This window comes from Dysidea avara, chromosome 11 (genome assembly GCF_963678975.1).
Source record: "Dysidea avara chromosome 11, odDysAvar1.4, whole genome shotgun sequence".
Taxonomy (NCBI): Eukaryota; Metazoa; Porifera; class Demospongiae; order Dictyoceratida; family Dysideidae; genus Dysidea; species Dysidea avara.
In genome coordinates, this window is record NC_089282.1 from 2,983,111 (window position 1) to 3,004,526 (window position 21,416).

The 21,416-nt window shown below is 39.2% G+C and overlaps 2 non-coding genes and 1 pseudogene across 2 annotated transcripts; 2 read left to right on the plus strand and 1 right to left on the minus strand.

The window, feature by feature from the left end:
• Positions 1-513: 513 nt before the first annotated feature.
• LOC136238302 (cytoplasmic aconitate hydratase-like) lies at positions 514-20,167 on the minus strand (annotated as a pseudogene).
• Positions 2,938-3,010, plus strand: Trnav-aac (transfer RNA valine (anticodon AAC)). The gene has a single exon. It is a non-coding gene; the product is annotated as a tRNA-Val (tRNA).
• Trnav-aac (transfer RNA valine (anticodon AAC)) lies at positions 4,378-4,450 on the plus strand. Its single transcript has one exon. It is a non-coding gene; the product is annotated as a tRNA-Val (tRNA).
• Positions 20,168-21,416: the final 1,249 nt, after the last annotated feature.

The following is a 21,416-nucleotide window of genomic DNA, read 5'->3' on the forward strand; positions in this document are numbered from 1 at the left end:
GCGCCTTTATTAGTCATACAGATTCACAAGTGCTATAGGTTTTATGTGTATTTTAATTTAACAGGTTACGGTAAACCATGTAAATGAGAACCTAACAAATCCAACATGCCCTTGTGAGCTGTCAATAGTAGGCACCAGCCTATTATGCTTTTAATTTTGCCTATTATGCTCATAATTATGCTGAAACTTTTTGCTACAGTTCCCATGTTTTGTTACTTTCTAATGAATAATGATAAACTTTGGCTTATGAACAACTGAAATGTACTTAAGAATTTGGCTACGTTGTAAACTATAATAAGTCATGTCAAATAATTACTTAATGCAATATGAGTGACATCGACCGTTCTGTTATTGTAAGTCAACCTTTTTCTATGGCATGCATTTTTGCTTACAGTATGACAATTATTCTGCCTATTATGCTAGCATTATGCTTGATGCTTTGAGGCACCAAAATTATGCCAGCATAATAGGCTGGTGCCTAGTCAATAGCATTTCAAAGTTGGACGCTTAGTATTAATTCTGTACACTGTGATGATGATAATAATTTAATGATCATTCAGTTAATTAATCATCTGTCTAATGGTATAATTGAGAATTCCTCTGTGGTGGAAATAAGTCAATTCCACGTCAGTGTCAAATCGGCACTTTGCTTGGAATGATCGTCCATCATCAAGCTGTGAAAGTCAACAAGATAAAATCAATCACTATACAACACACATAAATACAGTACAGGGACACAACTACAGGAAGCTCCTAGAGTTCCACTGACACGTACGCACACACACACACACATGCACACAAACACACACACATTACACACCACACAACAATATGCACAGACAGACAGACACACCTGTACAGTCACAATCTGGCCAGGTTTAATATCTTCAGGGATGATGATGTCATAAGATTCTCTACCAGTGAGGCTGATACTATCAGCAGTCTGCCCATCCAAGTATTGTAAAGGGACTATACCCATCCCGACAAGATTGCTGCGATGGATACGCTCATAGCTCTCTGCAATCACTGCACCTACGCCCTAAGGGAGATTGACAATGGATACTTATTAACAGAAATGACTAGGTCTTCTAAACACATGTGGAGAATAAACTAAGTTCACATATTTAAAAAAAAAAATGTATGGAGTTGTTTGAGACCACACTTTGCACTCACCAACATCCAGGGTCCCTTAGCAGCCCAGTCTCGGGAAGAACCTGATCCATAATCCTTTCCAGCTAAAATAATCAACTGTCTTCCCTCCTGTTTGTAACGCTCTGCTGCATCAAACACATCCATCTACATAATACAAGGGGAGGGGCTCAAGTGTGCATAAAAATGTATCACAAAAATGTATCGAACAAGATACACAGGTAACTTCTAATACACATAAACAATTCCACCAATAGAGGCATGACTCCGATAACGGGCAAACTATGTACTTATCAATCTAACCTAAATATTTTGATGGAGAAACTTTTCACTGATTTCAAGGTTTTGGGGATTAAAACAAAAGATTTATTTTAAACCTCATATTTGGAAATGTTTACAAATCAGCGAAAAAAAAATTTTTGTTTAGCTACATTGTTAAACCTGGAAAATATTTCATATTTGTCCCTCGAAATATTTAGGCTATATGATACTCGTATGTTACGTGCCCAGTATAATTCCCAGCAAATAAACTACATAGTATATAAACATACCAGTAATAGAAACTTATAGCAATAAACTTATACAAAAACCTAAAAAGTAACCTTCCAAATTTTGTGCTACATTTTACCAGTAAATTCACTTACAGTTTCACCAGAAGGAATGTGTATAGTTTTAGGTCCAGCCTTGCCAATGAATTTGTTAACCAATCGGATGTTAGCAAACGTCCCACGAGCCATCACAGCATCGTTACCACGACGAGAGCCGTATGAGTTGAATTCACGAGGAGTCAACCTACAAAAACAACACAGAATTGATTAAGCACCACATAACACTGTGATGTTTACTGCTGTGATGAATTTCAGCAGATCAAACTGTCTACTTTTTTTTCTCATACTGCTTGACAGCTGAAGCTGCCAAGAAATTTGTATAACTGTACTAACACTAAAGGTTTATAAAAAATTGTAGTTGCTAGTGTACATATAGTACAGATAACTAGTTACTGACCCTCTTGCTCCAAGGTATCTGGCAGCAGGACTGTTCCTAGCAATGCTTCCAGCTGGAGAGATGTGATCAGTAGTGACTGAGTCACCAAGGTGGAGTAGGACTGCTGCCTTAGTGACATTGGTGACCTTCGGTAGTTCCTTGGTCTATATGAACAGCACCAGTGATGTAAACTGTTCCAGAGTCATACTATGTACTATTTTGCATGTACACACACGCGCACGCACGCATGTACGCACACACACACACCATTCCACTGAAAAATGGTGGTTTCTGAATATAGGTAGACTTGTCATCCCAGGGGTAGAGCTGTGTGTCTGGAGCATTTAGGCCATTCCATCTCTCATTCCCTTGAGTGATCTTAGAGTAAACCTCTTGAACATTACAGGTAGAACATGGTTTCTCTCAATCTCCTGCAGCTCTTCCCGGGATGGCCAAATGTCCCGAAGATACACTGGCTTGCCTTCAGCATTGACTCCTGCACAAAAATGAGTTGTGCACTGAAGAACATATAAAACCAAGATACGTACACAACAACAAAATAAAAAAGATATGAAAATAAAGTGTTAGCTAGCTAGCTAGAAGAAAACTAAAAAAAACACTTGTTCCTGCCTAGAATTGAACCAGGGACCTTGAGTGTGTTATGCTCACATGATAACCAATACACTACATGAACAAGATGTTCCCAGTACACTATTTATGTTGTGCAAATGCAGGGATACACTGACAATGGTTATGTAGCCCATAGCTCATGAATAGCATACATTAGAGAGTTCACAACATGGTGTTCCTGTAGTGTAGTGGTTATCATATGAGTTTAACACACTCAAGGTTCCTGGTTCAATTCCAGGCAGGAACAAGCGTTTTTTTCCCTCTTCTCTTCTTATGTTTTATCTCCAATTTGCTTAATGTTGCATCATCACAAAACAGGGAAAATCCTCATAGTGGAAAATGCCCACAGCTCCCTTTGGATATGCTATTCCTGGTAGCCTACCAACTATATAGCTTTTCCATCAAACATTTGCACAGCCTATTAGGAAAGAAACCTGTTCAGTTTGCATGTGCACAAGTGAGGGTGGACACATACAGCAGGTGAGGGTGGACACATACAGCAGGTGTTTTTGATGGCAAATATTTTGTGATGAATCGTTACCATCCAAATTTTGAGAAGTTGGGGTTCCACAAAAATCACTGTTGTCCTTTTTCTTGAGGGAGGAAAATTTTCATATGGTGTACAACATCTAGCTATATAGAATTATATAAAGTCTTTGCACTTGCAACTACCTGAAAACAATTGTGATGCTACAACGCAACTTGGTCAACAATAAACTATAGTATGTATGTGTTGAGCTGGATCCTCAAAAACATTTAATAACTCATGGATGATGCAATTACACACGATCTTCAAATTTGGCTCATTTGTAGTACTGCTTGACCCGCTAAAATATTTCAAAATATTTTTGTTCAAATGTACATTTCCTGTGAAGAAACCATAAAAGTGCAGTATCCATTATAGCCCTTTCCCGAACTTGTAATGGGGCCAAACTGTATGTACGTATCTGTTGTTGACCTCTTTGCTGTTACCACTAATCATCTGGTTGGCTGAAATGCTAACTCTGTTGAGAAAAAATCCACTTTTAGTTTTTAGCTGTTTTCAGGATCCAGCTCAACTTGTACATACTACAGACAGTTATCTTCTGTGACAATGATTTGGTAGTTGGTTACATGCTGATGGTGCAATCAGATGTTACACATGACATTTACAGTGTCTGGCGCTACAGTTCTTTAACAGATTGTATCGAGGCTCATGTTGACAGCTGAATAGTTTTACTAAAGAAATAATTTGAGGTGCTCTAGCCAAGCTAACTGTCTCACTTGATGCAGCACAATTTTGAAAGCCGTGAGCAGGAATAATTGCTCAATATTTGCAAAACTCATGAAAAACTAATTCCACAAAAATCTCTGCTTTACAGTAGGTACATTCTTCAGAAAATAAGTAACACCTGGAATTGACAAAGGGGCTTACAACTGGAATTGAATATGTTACACCTGGAATTGAACCAGGACCTTGAGTGAGTGAAACTCACATGATAACCACTACACTAAAGGAACACCACATTGTGAATAGTCTAATGTATGCTATTAATGAGCAGGACATATACTGACAATGGTTGCGTAGCACCATAGCAACATAAATAGCATACATTAGAGTTTTCACAATGTGGTGTTCCTGTAGTGTAGTGGTTATCATGTGAGTCTAACACACTCAAGGTCCCTGGTTCAATTCCAAGCAGGAATAAATTTCTTTTTATTTCTTACCAATATATTCTTGAAACTCATGATTAAGCAAGAACTCGTCAGTACACAACACATTCTACACATGAACCATAGGAAAAGTAAAGCCACCAGATTTCAAAACCTGCACCACAATATTTTCACTATTTTGTACTCCAGTCCCATTCCCTATACTGCATACCTAGTGGCTCCTTCTCCATGTCAATACAGACAGTTCCAGCAATGGCGTAAGCTATACATAATGGAGGTGATGCCAAATAGTTGGCCCTTGTGTGAGGATTTATCCTTCCCTCAAAGTTACGATTTCCAGACAGCACACCACTAGCAATCAGGTCCCCCTATAGGGAATACAATTACACTTGATTCGAACACAAGCAGGACAGATACCACATTAGAGACACGCAAGTATCCTATTTGTTGCCCACCTTTTCAATAGCTTCCACAATAGGTTCTGCAAGTGGTCCACTGTTACCAATACAGGTCATACATCCATACCCAACCAGGTTAAACCTGTTAGACAACACTATGGTAACCCAAACAATACCACATATTCCAAACTTATCTGTAACTAAATAATCACTACTATACACATATGTCATACATACCCTAGTTTCTCCAAATAAGGAATAACCCCACTCTCTTTAAGATAGTAGGTGACTACACCTGATCCAGGTGATAGACTGGTCTTGATGTAGGGAGCAACTGATAGTCCATTCTCAACTGCCTTCTTAGCCAACAGTCCTGACAGCAACACCACACAGCGAATGAATACAAACACGCCTCTATTGTACAGTATAAAAAGATGTGTCTATACTGAGGCTTGGTCTCTGGCCACTAGGTTCTATGCTAGTTGGTTACAATGTGTCAGAATTTCATTAACTCTGTACTTGTGACAAAGCTTATAGTAATACCAGATGAATTAACTGATAGTTCACTACCAATATATACAAACATAAAACTATGAAACAAGTTAAACTGTTTACAAACACCTGTTGACAGGGACCATTGATGCCTTTCCTATGCCCCATTGGAAATTTAATGTACAAGTGATCACCCAGTTAAGCTGGATACTCTATTAGAGTGTTTTAGCAGTACACACGGATGGACAGTTTACCTGCTCCCAACATGACTGAAGGATTACTGGTGTTGGTACAACTAGTAATGGCGGATATCACCACTGAACCTGTAGCAAGGGAGAGGAATAAAAGAAATCACACACACGCACATGCGCACACACACACACACACACACACACACACTACACACACTACACACACACTACACACACACACACACACACACACACACACACACACACGCACACACACACTCACACTCACTACAACTGAGCTACTCTCCTACCACTTATTATCACTCATACTACACCAACAAACTGGTCACAACTAACTGTGTGTTAGTGAGTAGTCTTTTCCTTCATATGAGAATGGGATGACTGTCTTCTGAGCTTCTGGACTGATATTGAACCCTTTGAAACCAATCTGTACATGGAGGAAATGAGACATGTACATTGGCATGATTGCACACCAATAAAATAACACCATACTCTGGAAAGGGAAATTGATATACAGCAGAACCTGTCTAAGCTGGTCACCATTAAGCCAAAAGTTCTTGACCACATGCTTTATGGCTATACAGTTAGTATGAAGGTTTAACAGTACTAAGGTATGAATCACTCAAAATTGATTGGTTCTCATCAACGGTGCCCTTGTTATTCTACTCTAATATAACATACTCATGGTGAAGTGGTCTAATATAACAGTTGCTTCTGTGTTGGTTAATTATAACCAGCACAAAAACAGCCAAGCTGTGAAAAAAGGTACGGCTGCACGACACACTGCCGTATATCCTGAAACAAATAATTCTACTATACCATAAAAGTCGATTTGTACATCCTTTTTACAGTTATGGTAGAACCTGTTTAGGTGGTCACCCATATACCTTGTAGGAAGGCAAGGCACAAAACTTACTTTGAATTCTCTAGCACACAGATGTTACGATATGGGCCTAATATTTAGTAAATCTTTAAGCTTGTAACAGCAACACCAGCTACTTGAACTGAAATACATGAGTTTTCCAGGGAAAATGGTAAAAGACTGATGACATGTTTTCATGCAAGTGTAACAACGACCCTAAAAATCACTATGCAGCTACGTACCATGAGTTAGCCCACTATATTATCATTATGTCACTTGCCTTGTTGTCAAGACACATCTGAAAATCATCCTTCATTTCACTGAGAGATACACGATCATGTGGTCTCTTGGGACCAGATAATGACGGAACCACTGTTGACAAGTCCAGCTCAAAAATCTGTATGCAACCATAGAAATAACACCACAATGCCAACAATATACAAGACAACAATATCACAAACATCGCAGATTTTTTAGTAAGAATTCCAAACTAGCTGTATTAAAAAAAGTTCGTATTAAAAAGAGCTATCCCACTGATAAAATAAATACACAAAGAAAGCCGGAGGAGGTTGGTCATAACATCTGGTGATCCCAAAGAACAATTGAACCCATTGAACCCCAACACCTCAGTCTGTATTCTAATGCATGAATTGATATCGATAAATTATGGTTCCAAGAGCCCACCATTTGTGTGGCTTTTATAGCTAAGAAATACGCTACATTATGAATACAGTAGATACTCCCTGCAAATGTGACAAAAAAAAGTTTGCAACAACAATACCAATTTCGAGTGCCATGTTAGGTTGTACAATCTCTTAGGGCTATGTATGACATGTGACTAACCTCCTCTGGAAGATTTAAAGCCAAGTAAAAAATACATTAAGGCTAAATGTGTTGCTATGGTTACAATTGGGTTACCTCAGAGTAGACAGGGTCCTGGCTGGGGTCGTCATAGTTCCTGAATAATCCAACAGCTTTGAGGTACGCCTCAATATATTCTATCTAATCCAAAACAGCCAGCTGTAAAAAAAGTGTGCGGCCCTCAAAAAGGCTATGATGAAAAAAGATGTGAAATCCAAGGTGGCGGCCAAGAAATGGCTGTGATGGTAGGTTAATGGTAAAAATTTTAATAACAACAATTCAGGTGAATTTTTGTGCCGCTTGGTCTTGGCAAAAAATTCATCTAAATTGCCGTTATTAAAATTTTTACCATTAACCTACCATCACAGCCATTTCTTGGCCGCCACCTTGGATTTCACATCTTTTTTCATCATAGCCTTTTTGAGGGCCGCACACTTTTTTTACAGCTGGCTGTTTTGGATTAGATTTCACTTCTTTTTGTATTTGTATACCCCAAAGCCGGCCTATCCAGCCATAGGCCGGCTTTGGGACTTTTTTAACCTGTCTTTTTTCTTTTCCACAGGAAGAAGAAAAGATGAAGCAGATGTACTTTAAATATTTCTGATTTTATTAGTAAATGTACAAATTATATATATAATACATATATTTATTACAGAACTCTCCATGGTGGTTTCTTTGTAACTGAACACTCTACAAAGTGACTTCTTCTTGCTGCTCTCTCTATAGGGTGAATTGTTTGTAGCTGAACAATATACAAGTAACTTCTTCTAGCTGATCTCTCTACAGGGCAATTTATTTGTGGTTGAATTTTCTACAGGGTGATTTCTTTGCAGCTGAACTCTCTACATGGTGGTTTCTTTGTAACTGAACTCTCTACAAGGTAATTTCTTCTAGCTGATCTCTCTACAGGGAGATTTGTTTGCAGCTGAACTCTCTACATGATGGTTTCTTTGTAGCTGAACTCTCCACAAGGTAACTTCTTCTAGCTGATCTTTCTACAGGTTGATTTGTTTGTAGCTGAACTCTCTACAAGGAAACTTCTTCTAGCTGATCTCTCTACAGGGAGATTTGTTTGTAGCTGAACTCTATACAGGTGATTTGTTTGCAGCTGAACTCTCTACATGATGGTTCTTTGTAGCTGAACTCTCTACAAGGTGACCTCTTCTAGCTGACCCTTCTACAGGGAGATTTGTTTGTAGCTGAACTCTCTACAGGTAATTTGTTTGCAGCTGAACTCTCTACATGATGGCTTCTTTGTAGCTGAACTCTCTACAAGGTAACTTCTTCTAGCTGATCTCTCTACAGAGAGATTTGTTTGTAGCTGAACTCTCTGCAGGTGATTTGTTTGCACCTTAACTCTCTACATGATGGTTTCTTTGTAGCTGAACTCTCCACAAGGCAACTTCTTCTAGCTGATCTCTCTACAGGGAGATTTGTTTGTAGCTGAACTCTATACAGGTGATTTGCTTGCAGCTGAACTCTTTACATGATGGTTTCTTTGTAGCTGAACTCTCTACAAGGTAACTTCTTCTAGCCGATCTCTCTACAGAGAGATTTGTTTGTAGCTGAACTCTCTACAGGTGATTTGTTTGCAGCTGAACTCTCTACATGATGGTTTCTTTGTAGCTGAACTCTCCACAAGGTAACTTCTTCTAGCTGATCTTTCTACAGGGTGATTTGTTTGTAGCTGAACTCTCTACAAGGAAACTTCTTCTAGCTGATCTCTCTACAGGGAGATTTGTTTGTAGCTGAACTCTATACAGGTGATTTGTTTGCAGCTGAACTCTCTACATGATGGTTTCTTTGTAGCTGAACTCTCTACAAGGTAACTTCTTCTAGCTGATCTCTCTACAGGGAGATTTGTTTGTAGCTGAACTCTCTACATGATGGTTTCTTTGTAGCTGAACTCTCCACAAGGTAACTTCTTCTAGCTGATCTTTCTACAGGGTGATTTGTTTGTAGCTGAACTCTCTACAAGGAAACTTCTTCTAGCTGATCTCTCTACAGGGAGATTTGTTTGTAGCTGAACTCTATACAGGTGATTTGTTTGCAGCTGAACTCTCTACATGATGGTTTCTTTGTAGCTGAACTCTCCACAAGGTAACTTCTTCTAGTTGATCTCTCTACAGGGAGATTTGTATGTAGCTGAACTCTATACATGATGGTTTCTTTGTAGCTGAACTCTCCACAAGGTAACTTCTTCTAGCTGATCTCTCTACAGGGAGATTTGTTTGTAGCTGAACTCTATACAGGTGATTTGTTTGCAGCTGAACTCTCTACATGATGGTTTCTTTGTAGCTGAACTCTCTACAAGGTAACTTCTTCTAGCTGATCTCTCTACAGGGAGATTTGTTTGTAGCTGAACTCTCTACATGATGGTTTCTTTGTAGCTGAACTCTCCACAAGGTAACTTCTTCTAGCTGATCTTTCTACAGGGTGATTTGTTTGTAGCTGAACTCTCTACAAGGAAACTTCTTCTAGCTGATCTCTCTACAGGGAGATTTGTTTGTAGCTGAACTCTATACAGGTGATTTGTTTGCAGCTGAACTCTCTACATGATGGTTTCTTTGTAGCTGAACTCTCCACAAGGTAACTTCTTCTAGTTGATCTCTATACAGGGAGATTTGTATGTAGCTGAACTCTATACATGATGGTTTCTTTGTAGCTGAACTCTCCACAAGGTAACTTCTTCTAGCTGATCTCTCTACAGGGAGATTTGTTTGTAGCTGAACTCTATACAGGTGATTTGTTTGCAGCTGAACTCTTTACATGATTGTTTCTTTGTAGCTGAACTCTCTACAAGGTAACTTCTTCTAGCTGATCTCTCTACAGGGAGATTTGTTTGTAGCTGAACTCTATACAAGTGATTTGTTTGCAGCTGAACTCTCTACATGATGGTTCTTTGTAGCTGAACTCTCTACAAGGTGACTTCTTCTAGCTGACCTTTCTACAGGGAGATTTGTTTGTAGCTGAACTCTCTACAGGTAATTTGTTTGCAGCTGAACTCTCTACATGATGGCTTCTTTGTAGCTGAACTCTCTACAAGGTAACTTCTTCTAGCTGATCTCTCTACAGAGAGATTTGTTTGTAGCTGAACTCTCTGCAGGTGATTTGTTTGCACCTTAACTCTCTACATGATGGTTTCTTTGTAGCTGAACTCTCCACAAGGCAACTTCTTCTAGCTGATCTCTCTACAGGGAGATTTGTTTGTAGCTGAACTCTATACAGGTGATTTGCTTGCAGCTGAACTCTTTACATGATGGTTTCTTTGTAGCTGAACTCTCTACAAGGTAACTTCTTCTAGCCGATCTCTCTACAGAGAGATTTGTTTGTAGCTGAACTCTCTACAGGTGATTTGTTTGCAGCTGAACTCTCTACATGATGGTTTCTTTGTAGCTGAACTCTCCACAAGGTAACTTCTTCTAGCTGATCTTTCTACAGGGTGATTTGTTTGTAGCTGAACTCTCTACAAGGAAACTTCTTCTAGCTGATCTCTCTACAGGGAGATTTGTTTGTAGCTGAACTCTATACAGGTGATTTGTTTGCAGCTGAACTCTCTACATGATGGTTTCTTTGTAGCTGAACTCTCTACAAGGTAACTTCTTCTAGCTGATCTCTCTACAGGGAGATTTGTTTGTAGCTGAACTCTCTACATGATGGTTTCTTTGTAGCTGAACTCTCCACAAGGTAACTTCTTCTAGCTGATCTTTCTACAGGGTGATTTGTTTGTAGCTGAACTCTCTACAAGGAAACTTCTTCTAGCTGATCTCTCTACAGGGAGATTTGTTTGTAGCTGAACTCTATACAGGTGATTTGTTTGCAGCTGAACTCTCTACATGATGGTTTCTTTGTAGCTGAACTCTCCACAAGGTAACTTCTTCTAGTTGATCTCTCTACAGGGAGATTTGTATGTAGCTGAACTCTATACATGATGGTTTCTTTGTAGCTGAACTCTCCACAAGGTAACTTCTTCTAGCTGATCTCTCTACAGGGAGATTTGTTTGTAGCTGAACTCTATACAGGTGATTTGTTTGCAGCTGAACTCTCTACATGATGGTTTCTTTGTAGCTGAACTCTCTACAAGGTAACTTCTTCTAGCTGATCTCTCTACAGGGAGATTTGTTTGTAGCTGAACTCTCTACATGATGGTTTCTTTGTAGCTGAACTCTCCACAAGGTAACTTCTTCTAGTTGATCTCTCTACAGGGAGATTTGTATGTAGCTGAACTCTATACATGATGGTTTCTTTGTAGCTGAACTCTCCACAAGGTAACTTCTTCTAGCTGATCTCTCTACAGGGAGATTTGTTTGTAGCTGAACTCTATACAGGTGATTTGTTTGCAGCTGAACTCTTTACATGATTGTTTCTTTGTAGCTGAACTCTCTACAAGGTAACTTCTTCTAGCTGATCTCTCTACAGGGAGATTTGTTTGTAGCTGAACTCTATACAGGTGATTTGTTTGCAGCTGAACTCTCTACATGATGGTTCTTTGTAGCTGAACTCTCTACAAGGTGACTTCTTCTAGCTGACCTTTCTACAGGGAGATTTGTTTGTAGCTGAACTCTCTACAAGGTGACTTCTTCTAGCTGACCTTTCTACAGGGAGATTTGTTTGTAGCTGAACTCTCTACACATGATTTGTTTGCAGCTGAACTCTCTACATGATGGTTTCTTTGTAGCTGAACTCTCTACAAGGTGACTTCTTCTAGCTGATCTCTCTACAGAGAGATTTGTTTGTAGCTGAACTCTCTACAGGTGATTTGTTTGAAGCTGAACTCTCTGCATGATGGTTTCTTTGTAGCTGAACTCTCCACAAGGTAACTTCTTCTAGCTGATCTTTCTACAGGGTGATTTGTTTGTAGCTGAATGAAACGTCTTCTAGCTGATCTCTCTACAGGGAGATTTGTTTGTAGCTTAACTCTATACAGGTGATTTGTTTGCAGCTGAACTCTCTACATGATGGTTCTTTGTAGCTGAAGTCTCTACAAGGTAACTTCTTCTAGCTGACCTTTCTACAGGGAGATTTGTTTGTAGCTGAACTCTCTACAGGTGATTTGTTTGCAGCTGAACTCTCTACATGATGGTTTCTTTGTAGCTGAACTCTCTACAAGGTAACTGATGTCTCTACAAGGTCACTAGTTTGTAGCTGAACTCTCTACATGGTGGTTTCTTTGTAACTGAACTCTATACAGGGTGACTTCTTTTAGCTGATCTTTCTAGAGGGTGATTTGTTTGTAGCTGAACTCTCTACATGATGGTTTCTTTGTAGCTGAACTCTCTACAAGGTAACTTCTTCTAGCTAATCTCTATACAGGGAGATTTGTTTGTATCTGACCTCTCTACAGGGTGTTTTTTTTTGTAGCTGAACTTTCTACATACAAAGTGACTTGTTCTAGCTGGTCTCTCTACAGGATGACTTGTTTCTAGCTGATCTCTCTGCAGGGTGACTTGTTTCTAGCTGAAGTCTACCGGGTGATCTGTTCGTAGCTGAACCCTCTACAGGATGATTTGTTTACAGCTGAACTATCTACATGGTGGTTTCTTTGCAGCTGAATTCTCTACAAGGTGACTTCTTCTAGCTGAACTCTCTATAGGGTGATCTTCTCGTAGTTGAACTCTCTGCAGGGTGATTTGTTTGCAGCTGAACTTTCTACGTGATGGTTTGTTCATAACTGAACACTCTACAAGGTAACCTCTTCTAGCTTATCTCTTTACAGGATAACTTGTTTCTAGCTGAACTCTCTACATGGTGATTTGTAGGTAGCTAAACTCTCTACAATTCGATTTGTTTGCAGCTGAACTCTCTACATGGTGGTTTCTTTGTAGCTGAACTCTCTACAAGGTAGCTTCTTCTAGCTGATCTCTCTACAGGATGACTTGTTTTTAGCTGAACTCTCTGCAGGGTGATCCTTTCGTAGCTGAACTCTCTACAGGTTGATTTGTTTGCAGCTGAAGTCTCTACATGATGGTTTGTTTGCAGCTGAACTCTCTACAAGGTAACTTCTTCTAGTTGATTTCTCTACAGGGTGACTTGTTTCTAGCTGATCTCTCTACAGGGTGATTTGTTTGTAGCTGAACTCTGTACAGTTTGATTTGTTTGCAGTTGAACTTTCTACGTGGTTGTTTCTTTGTAGCTGAACTCTCTACAAGGTAACTTCTTCTAGCTAATCTCTATACAGGGAGATTTGTTTGTATCTGACCTCTCTACAGGGTGTTTTTTTTTGTAGCTGAACTTTCTACATACAAAGTGACTTGTTCTAGCTGGTCTCTCTACAGGATGACTTGTTTCTAGCTGATCTCTCTGCAGGGTGACTTGTTTCTAGCTGAAGTCTACCGGGTGATCTGTTCGTAGCTGAACCCTCTACAGGATGATTTGTTTACAGCTGAACTATCTACATGGTGGTTTCTTTGCAGCTGAATTCTCTACAAGGTGACTTCTTCTAGCTGAACTCTCTATAGGGTGATCTTCTCGTAGTTGAACTCTCTGCAGGGTGATTTGTTTGCAGCTGAACTTTCTACATGATGGTTTGTTCATAACTGAACACTCTACAAGGTAACCTCTTCTAGCTTATCTCTTTACAGGATAACTTGTTTCTAGCTGAACTCTCTACATGGTGATTTGTAGGTAGCTAAACTCTCTACAATTCGATTTGTTTGCAGCTGAACTCTCTACATGGTGGTTTCTTTGTAGCTGAACTCTCTACAAGGTAGCTTCTTCTAGCTGATCTCTCTACAGGATGACTTGTTTTTAGCTGAACTCTCTGCAGGGTGATCCTTTCGTAGCTGAACTCTCTACAGGTTGATTTGTTTGCAGCTGAAGTCTCTACATGATGGTTTGTTTGCAGCTGAACTCTCTACAAGGTAACTTCTTCTAGTTGATTTCTCTACAGGGTGACTTGTTTCTAGCTGATCTCTCTACAGGGTGATTTGTTTGTAGCTGAACTCTGTACAGTTTGATTTGTTTGCAGTTGAACTTTCTACGTGGTTGTTTCTTTGTAGCTGAACTCTCTACAAGGTAACTTCTTCTAGCTAATCTCTCTACAGGATGACTTGTTTCTAGCTGAACTCTCGACAGGATGATCTGTTCATAGCTGAATTCTCTACATGGTAGTTTCTTTGTAGGTAAACTCTTGACAAGGTGACTTCTTCTAGCTGATCTCTCTATAGGGTGATTTGTTTGTAGCTGAACTATCTGCAGGGTGATTTGAACTCTCTACAAGGTGATGCTTTCTAGTTGATCTCTCTACTCAGTCTGGATGACTTGTTTCTAGCTGAACTCTCTACAGTGTTATCTATTAAGTTTCTACCTGATCTCTCTATAGAGTTATATCTTGTTTGTATAGCTGAACTCTTTTACACGGTGGTTTTTTGATTGGTTGCTGAACTCTCTCTCCACAGTGACTTGTTTGTACTACAGAGTGACTTGTTTGTAGCTGAACTCTCTACAGAGTGACTTACTTGTAGCTGAACATTGCATAAAGTAACTTGTTTGTAGCTGATCTAGATGAACTCTCTACTAGGTAGCTTTTTTTGTAGCTGAACCCTTTACGCAGTGACTTGTTTGTAGCTGAATTCTCTACAGAGTGACTTGTTGTAGCTGAACTCTCTACAAGGTGACTTGTTTATAGTTGAATTCTCTTCAGTGTGACTTATAATGTTCTGAATCTCTACAGCAACATATTTGTAGCTGAACTCTCTACAGGTAGCGATTCCGGAATTCCGTAAATTTTGCATAAAATTTTCTCCGTGAATCTTCCATTGGAGAGTTGGCACAATCATTTCGCTGCCATACGAGCGATTGATCAAACAATTGGATCGTTTCTAGGGTTTCTGGGGGCAAGGAATACGATGGTGCAGTTAGTTTCCCACTACAAATATGTTTGTGTGCAGTTTTATGCTAATTATAAGATTATTTTGCAATATAGCCACCACAATGTTATGTTCTTTTTGCAAGAAACGACCCAGTACATGTTAGTTACACCAAGGTGAGCATTTTTGTCCATGTAGTTTTCAATATTACCATGCTAAAAGTCAGCAAATTTGCACCACAAATGGCTCATCTCTTTGATGCACCATTTTGGTAGCTGTCAAGGAGCTGTACATTAAGAGACAAAACAATCATATAAACAGCTATAAATCAACAGTACAACTCCTTGCTTTGCATGCACATTGTATTTTTGAGTTGAGATGACTGGAACAGAGTGGTTGCACTTCACCATGTGTGCGTTGTTTTGCCATCTGCAAGATGCTAAATACATGCAACTATATAGTGGCTTTCTATGGAGGTGACCTGTATTCAGAGGGTCTTACAAGTAAGGTTACACTGTGGTCCATGTAATAAGGTATTTATAACAGAAAACAGAATTTCAAAATGTTATTGCAAAGCTCGGTTATAAGCATTTGTTCAATTGTGCCATTTTTGGGCCTTTTTTCAATGGAAAGATATGGAGAAAATTTTGCCTATTTTAAAGGACAAAATTGCTTATAACTCTACCATCCTATAATGGATTTTTAAAATCTAAGTGTTTATGAGATCCTCAGGGAGTACTACTCAAGGCTATGCTAAATAAAAATTATTTCCATTAATTTTAAAATTCTCCCGGAATCGCTACTACAGGATGACTTGCTTGTAGCTGAATTGTCTATAAGATTAACTGTTTGTAGCTGAACTCCCTACAGAATAACTTGCAATGCCAAAGAAATTCGATAATGGAGTAAGTTATAAACGTAGCTGAATGCTTTATTAGGGTGACTGTTCTATTAGAGTATCTCGATCTCGCATATGCTACACGTAGTTGGCTTTGGAATCATAACTCAGTGGTTTGTAATCCGATTCTTCTGTACTACTGCAAGGACTTTCTATGATAATTATTCCAGCTACACACCGATTTTCAGCTCACTGTTCTAAGCGGTTTGGCTGGTAGGCGTGAAAACTAATAGTTTTTTATTCATAAAAGTCGATCGCGTAATTGTGACATAGGTTGGGTTTTGTGTCATATCTCGATGGCCTTTAACTGGATTCCTTTCAAACCACAAAAAGGCACTCCTACGATAGTTACTCCATCTACATAGCAATTTTCAGCTCATTCCTTCAAGCGGTTTATCCTGTGGGCGTGACAGACCTTCGACCTTATTTTACGCAAATAATCGGTCATAACTCCGTGAATGTTCATCGGATTCCTACCAAACTTGGTACTGAGATTCGCCTTAATGAGCCCTTTAAGTGTGCCAAATTTCAGCCCGATCCAAGCACGCATACGTGTTTTATTGCGGATTTTGCAAAGTGTGCGAAAAGAAGAAGAAGAAGAAGAGGAAGAAGAAGTAGAAGAAGAAGAAAAAAACGAAGAAAAAAAACCCAAACTTTGGCCGCTCGTATCTCGGAAATGGCTGGAGCGATTTTCTTCAAATTTGGTATGTGGACTCCCCTACCTCGCCGGCATTTCTGTAGCAACTTTGGTTTTAATAGGATAAGGAATCACGGAGCTACAAAGGTGTGAAAATCGCGTTTACTTTCTTCCTGTAAATATACTCACGGTGTGGCGCGCCGGCTACTTGGGCCGCACGACACACTACCGTGTGTCTTGATCTTAGATGAATCACGAGCTAGTGTGGAGCAATTACACAAAACATTAATACACTAGCAGTGGACTGTCTAATGCTATTAAGGTTGGGGAATTCTGGCTCAAAATGTTTACTGTGCTATTAGTAGCTTGGTAACAACATTTGTTTTTCCACCTGGATCTTGCCTTCCAAAGGACAAAATCTCAAGAACAAACTTCAGCATTAATAAATCCATTTGTTAAAGTGATGCATATATCTCCACTATCTTTACTACACTACAAACATAATTCCACAATGTAAAGTTCACCTGTTTGTTTGAGGTACTTCAAACTCATATCATCAACAGCAAAGAAGCCGACAGTGGCACCATATTCTGGACACATGTTAGAGATGGTGGCTCTATCAGCGATGGACAACTGGGACACTCCGGGACCACAGAACTCGACAAACTTTCCTACCACTCCAACTTGCCTGAGGTGCTATTTATAAGACAATAGGAGTGTTAAATACTGCACACACATATACCATATTTATCTGCACATAAACCAGTTTAGCGGGAAATTAACAATGGATAGATGCTTGCATGGCTTTTTAAAACGTTGGGTTCAAAATCATTAGGTTGTAAACAACTAACATGGTGGTAAAAGTACTGACATAGTCAACTTGAAATCTTCACCAGCCAATAGTGTAACACAAGGTGAAGCACATACAGTGGAACATCAGTTATCTGGATCCTAGTTATATCCAGATTCTTGGTTAACTGAACTATGGAAATGACTGCTCTATTAGAGTAGTGACTGTTCTATTAGGGTAGTTGAATAATGTACTGTTATTTTTACTGCTCTTGCTAATGTTCTATAGGCTATTTATACACAGTAGACTTTCCAGATTTACTGTACATGGATCACCCCTGGTCCCAAGGGATTCAGATAACTGAGGTTCCACTGTATATTTGGGCCATTCAGACTCTAGTGTAACATACAATTCCAGTGTTTATCATACTATACTGTATAGCAGGATCATGAAGGCCTACACTTTATCATGACCAGAAACCAGCCTCACAATACCAACACAGTGCTCACAGTATTAGTGAAGGAGGTATACTCGGCCCAAAGGTGCTTTCACTATGCCCTGAAATGTACATTTCAAAAAAGCTTCTACAAAACTTTTAATTCCTTTGAATCATCATCCACTCACTAACTAAATGGACCAAGGTGTGTGTTAATCCAAGTGTTTGTTCAAACTCAGCTTTAATATTGATAATACAGTACACACACACACTAATGGTTACCTTGGTGATGGTAAGCACCACATCAGTGGAGGTGGTCCACTTGCTGATACTCCCTATCAACCGGTAACCAACCACCTTTGGTAACACCATACTGATCGTCTGTCCCAGCATCACTGCCTCAGCCTCAATACCACCCACACCTGTAGAGTGATCAGCAATACAGGAAAACAACATGTACACACGCACGCACGCACGCATGCACGCACACACACACACACACACAGAGTATGAGTAAATCCTCAGAACTCAGGTGACCAAGCCTATTGATACAGAGCATCATTCAAATATTCTAATAGAACACACACCCACACACATTTTGCATATTCCATATCCACTCACCCCATTCCAGTACTCCTAATCCATTGATCATGGTAGTGTGGGAGTCAGTACCCACCAAACTGTCAGGGTACAACAAGCCATCAACATTGAACACCACTCGAGCTAGATACTCCAAGTTGACCTGTAAAACACACAAGACACCCAACAATAACATACCAGCAGAGCTATAAAGTGGTACAGTTGTTACACCACTACAACAGTGTCAGCATTCTCTCATGACTGATATGTACAGTGTGTCAGCATAGTGGATGATAGAGCTTATATACATTCAGAATGTCTTAGAGACAAGAGTATTACAGTTTTAAAATTATTGCATTTATATGATTTACAGAAATACTACATCTAGTTAGACTCTATTTAGGCTGTTTTGAGTGGGTAGTAAATCTCATATACTCCACCTTGTTTTCTAATATACTCCATGCCTTCAGGCACAATATAACATATGCTCAAAATCTAGGTTTGTCCAATCGCTACGCGTTGTTCACGTGCAGTGATTTAACGAGCGCGATTATTTTGTCACGTGAGGATGCATAGCTGCCATGGCACTAGTATTATCGCAGTTTTACGGGCACAATGTGGAGTCTATGAAATTTATAAACCCTCAGGCCCTTAGTAGCGCCCTCGCTTCACTCATGCGCTACAGCCTGGGCCTTCGGGTTTATAAATTTCATAGACTCCACATTGTGTCTGTATAACTATTATCAAGAGTGAATAATAAAAGAGGCCCTTAGTAGCGCCCTCTTTTATTATTCACTCTTGCTATTATTTACACAATTACGTACCTGGTGAACAATTCCAGACCCTGGGGGCACTATTAACATGTTCTGGAACGCCTTGGCTCCCCACTAGATGAAAGAAGCAAATGAAAACACAGCACACATTATGTCAACACCACACCTTCAAAAACAAGAATCGTTCCTTGTTTCTCTCAAATTCAATTTCATGGTTCTTCTCCAGAGCATCAGGACTATACAAGAATTAACAACAATAAAGAAATAAAATTGTAAAAGCAGCACCTAGCTTTACTGTGTAAAGTACAAGAAAATATAGACAATAAAATTAATGAGAAATGAAAGTAGTCTGTAACAAGGTGAACGAAAAAGTTCAGCTATAGCTACAGCAAACACACAGTATAGTTCAATGGTGAAACACCTCACCCCTACATACTCTCAGTCAAACTTTCTAAATACTGTGTAGTACTGTATGTGGCTGTGTTAGCACACACTAGTATTGTTCTACTGTAGAGCCTTGTTATATTATATCCAAGAGTAGTGCTGAAATGGATAGCAACTATTACTACTTGAATAGTTGTGAACAAAACGACTGAAAATTTTATTTCTCTTTAAGTATGTATTCCTAGTAAGGTAAGGCCTGAGAGATATCCATCTCTTCTAAGATAAACTTTACAGTATGTATATGCCATTTTGTTCACATCTCAAGGTTCTAGGTCAATCTGATCACATCTTAAAAGTGTTAACAAATATTCAAATAGTTTGTTAACAAATTGAATAGTGTCATGTTGACCGTATAGTCGAATATCCAAATAATTATGTCAGCACTACCCAAGAGATTTATCATTCGATACACATCAAATATGAGGATACCGTCGAGCAATATCTACTTGCACAGAGTGATCAATCACCAGATCAGCCAGACACAGTGGATTAATCTTCACTGGGTCTCCACCGAGATCCTTCACAGCTTCTCTCATTGTAGCAAAGTCCACAACAGCAGGTACACCACTACACAAGAAGACAATATGTATCACACAACACAAGCACGCACGTATGCACGTACGCACACATACACACATGGGGTACTCAAATACTTGAGGCACTGCCTTAAGCACTTGACTAGTAGTGTAATAGGAACAGCTTTAGTAGACAGAAAAAAACTGAGATAATTATAAGTACTGTACAGCAATTGTGAACATTAGTCTTGGGCTTAGTACATAAATAATAGTGGCAAGCTGTGTCCTGGCAAGCTGTGTCCACACAAGCTTTCGCTATCTGGTGTGCAGACCTCTTTCACCATTTTCACATGGACACACAAAAGTGGTATTCAACCCTGGTTGAAAAATCCACTTTCAACCCACCAGTTTCTATTCACAAGCAATCATCAGATGATGGTATTCATTGAGTGATAATTGTCTTCAAAGCATTTTATGTATTCACCAAAAACCACACGCTTTTGAAGCCATAAACTGAGTTCAACCTGAGTTCAACTCTACTGCTTGGTAGGGTTGAACTGTCAGTGTTGGGCAAGTTACTTTGTAAAAGTAACTAGTTACATATTACATATTCCTTGCAACTGAACTATTTAGTCACAGTTACATATTACCCATAAAATAAAGTAACTGTAATAATATTACATGTTATATTACTTTGTGTCCACAGCCTTAAGCTGTCACGTGTGAAACTATCGCCTTATCACGTGACATGATTGCGTTGTTGGACAATATGCAAATTTTGGTTATAAGTAAGAAGTTGGTGAATAAGCTTCATTCAGTAGGCCTCGTTTCGTTGTGGCTAGGCGTTACTCAGAGGATAACTAACGAGATTAGTAACTTCGTTACTTGTAGTAATAATATTACGTAATATTAGACTCGTTACAGTAACTATATTACTTAGGTAACGCGTTACATTTGTAAGTAAAGTAGCTTGCGTTATATTACCTGTTTTTATAGCGTATTTCGTATATTACTTTGTTACCACAAAAGTAATAATGTTCTATACCATATGCGTATTTTGTACCATACGCGTATGGTACATACCATATGCGTATGGTACGGAAAATCGTACCATCTGAGTATAGCTAACCTGGTATGCGTATAATATCAAGCAGAAGGTTTTTGCACTGCCGTACCTATTGACTACGCCTGATGGCACTCTGCTTTCATTTCTGTTCGGGGAAGAGGGAGGGGGGAGGAGCTAGTCTTTCTGTTCAGTGAAGATCAAGATACTCTAATCAGTAGAGCAATCATAT